The sequence below is a fragment of the Dipteris shenzhenensis genome, chromosome 29 (genome assembly GCF_047967505.1).
Source record: "Dipteris shenzhenensis isolate YYH24624 ecotype China chromosome 29, Dip_SZ_1.0, whole genome shotgun sequence".
Classification (NCBI taxonomy): domain Eukaryota; kingdom Viridiplantae; phylum Streptophyta; class Polypodiopsida; order Gleicheniales; family Dipteridaceae; genus Dipteris; species Dipteris shenzhenensis.
In genome coordinates, this window is record NC_141624.1 from 20,963,340 (window position 1) to 20,966,300 (window position 2,961).

Consider the following 2,961-nt stretch of genomic DNA (forward strand, 5'->3'; position numbering starts at 1 on the left):
TACTCGCAAATGATTTTGTCTTCTACACCGACCATCAAGCATTGCTTTATCTTGTGAACCGTCCGTGTACCACCGGAAGAATAACCAGATGGCTCCTCTTGCTGCAAGAATTCAACTTCAAAATCGTGGTCCGCAAAGGTGCCCAACACTACATTGCCGATCACATATCTCGAGTCAAGACAGGAGAAGAAGCCACTGGAATAGAAGACGACTTACCAGATGCCACACTATTTCAAATAGATGCTGTTCCAGAATGGTGTGGAGATATCATTGGGTACTTGATGGCAGGAAGACCACCCCCTGACATGAAAGCAGTAGATGCCAGAAAATTGATTCTAAAGGCTGCACCCTATCAACTCATTGCAGGACAACTATACAAGATGGGCAAGGACTAGATATTAAGAAGATGTGTAATGCCTCATGAGATCCTGCCAATCCTGAGTGAAGTCCATGAAGGCATTGCAGGAGGACACTTCCAAGGGGAAGCCACAGCAAGAAAAGTTCTCCTCGCAGGCTAGTGGTGGCCAACACTGTGGGCAGATGCCTATGAATATGTAAAAGGCTGTGATGTATGCCAACGAACTATTAAAACACAACACAAAGACTTCAATCCCCTAACAATAGTTGTTGCACAACAGCCATTTGAAAAATGGGGGATTGATTATGTGGGTCCCATACATCCAGCAGCAAAAGGAACACAGGCACGTTACATCATTGTGGCAACTGATTACTTTACAAAATGGGCTGCAGTCAGAAAGGCAGATGCCAAAAGCACAGCAAGATTCTTATACAAACATGTGATCACCCGATTCGGATGCCCCCTTGAAATTGTGTCGGATAGAGGCACACATTTTGTCAATGAGGTAATCCAAGAACTGTTGTCTGGCTTCATGGTCATCCATAGAAAAAGCACACCGTACTACCCCCAAGGGAATGGACTAGCAGAATCCACAAACAAAATCATATGCAATATCCTCACCAAGGTAGTAGAACTGCAGCGTTCTGATTGGGCAGAGAAACTGAATGCAGCCTTATGGGCATACAGAACCACATTCAAGGTCAGTACAGGGAACACAACTTTTCAATTGGTGTACAGCCTTGAAGCCGTGGTCCCACTCGAATTTGTAATACCAAGTCTACGCATCGCAATACAGGAACGCATGGGTGATCATGAGTCCTTGAAAGAAAGGCTCTGTTAGTTGGAAAAGCATACAGAGACAAGACTAGTCGCTTATCATGCCATGACAACAGAAAAACGTCGAAGAAAGGCATGGTTTGACAGGAATCTGAAAGCTAAAGACATCAAGGAAGGCGACTTAGTCCTGTTATACAATGCCAAACTACACAAGGGAAAACTGAAGTATCTAGGTCAAGGACCCTACCGAGTACGAAAGATGAATCCCATCGGAGCTATGCTACTTGAAACACTAGATGGAGTCCAATTTAACACAACAATAAACGGGAGCCGACTGAAGCGCTACTACATCAACACGCAAGCCATCCCCGACAAAAACGAAGATTTGGGAAACCAAGTCTTCCTTAGTTAGGATTAGATTGTATCACGAGCACTCACTTGCATATGTACGTCTTCGCACATATAGGTAGCCTCAATCGATTTTACCTAGAGCTCAGAAGTGATGATGAGTTCTAGCTGCCCTATGAAAATCCCAGCAAAAAAAGCATATAGTTAGTTCCTACTTAGCTACTACGTCACGTGCACTCACACGCTTTCGCTTAGACACATAGCTGATTGCATGAATAATTGTACCCCACACTTTCATTCCACACTCTCAAAGAATGTAATATTTTTTTTTAAAAAAAAAAGGATCTCTCTCCCACACACACACAGAAAGGTCATACAGGCATGCCAATCAATGGTACACTACATGTACATGGATGCAGGTTCAGAAAAGATGCCGCCACTAAAGAGGATGCACAGAAAGAGCCCACCGCCTCAACCACGGGACCCCCTCCAGAGTTCGCAGCCATCTACATCCTCTCAACCACGGAGACCACAGGCGTTCGTGGTCCAAAGCGATAGATCCGAAGAAGATTCAGTGCATGTCCAAGCAGAACAAATGCCACCCCAGTCACAGCCGGCCTACACAACCGTTAACAAGGCCCAATCATTGGAACTTGTCTGGCCACCCACATCGACTTATGCTCTTTCCCAGGAAGCAACATCTTACTTAGAGCAACGGGGTCTAGGCAATTTGCATGAGAGCCTCAAATCCTTGGAGGACAGTCCTATCATGACCACCTACATCAAGGACTTTCTCCACTCTTACTACTCCAGCAATGCAACGGATGGCAAGTACGGTACAATCACTGTACAGGAGAGCCCACTGAACATTATCCTCGACAGTATAGTCATTCAAAGGGCTTTCTCTCTACCAAAACAAGGTGGCGAATACCCTAAACGGTCTGCTGATGCAAAGTTTATCGAAGTACAGTCTCTCCTCACCAAGGGTACCCTGATCCATAGAGATGGCATCTTGCTTCACACAATCCTTGACCCTCGCCTCAAGGAAGCAGCACAATTTCTATCCACCATCCTGGGAATAAAGAACGGCAAGGAACGCTCCCTTCCACTCCGCACATTTGTTTTGCTGAGTAGGAAGCTCAAACAAGACTGGGTCCAACACTTCGTCATTTTCTTTACCAAAAAACTCGATGGTTCTTCAGGCCAGAAATGTAAAATTCCGCACTTATTGGCTATAATCATCAAAAAAGAACTACAAGAAAGAGAAATGACTCTGCCCCAGTCTCCAAAGCCAATTGAGGAGTTGGACATACCCTTCTCACCAGTATGGGAGCCATCATCAACTGCTCCAGCTATCACATTGATAAGTACAGATGCCTTAACAGAAGTACCCATTCTAGAAAGCAGGATTGCGGAATTGCCTTAGGAAATGCTTCAGCTCGATGCACAATTGCAACCACTAAGTCAACAGCACCAGC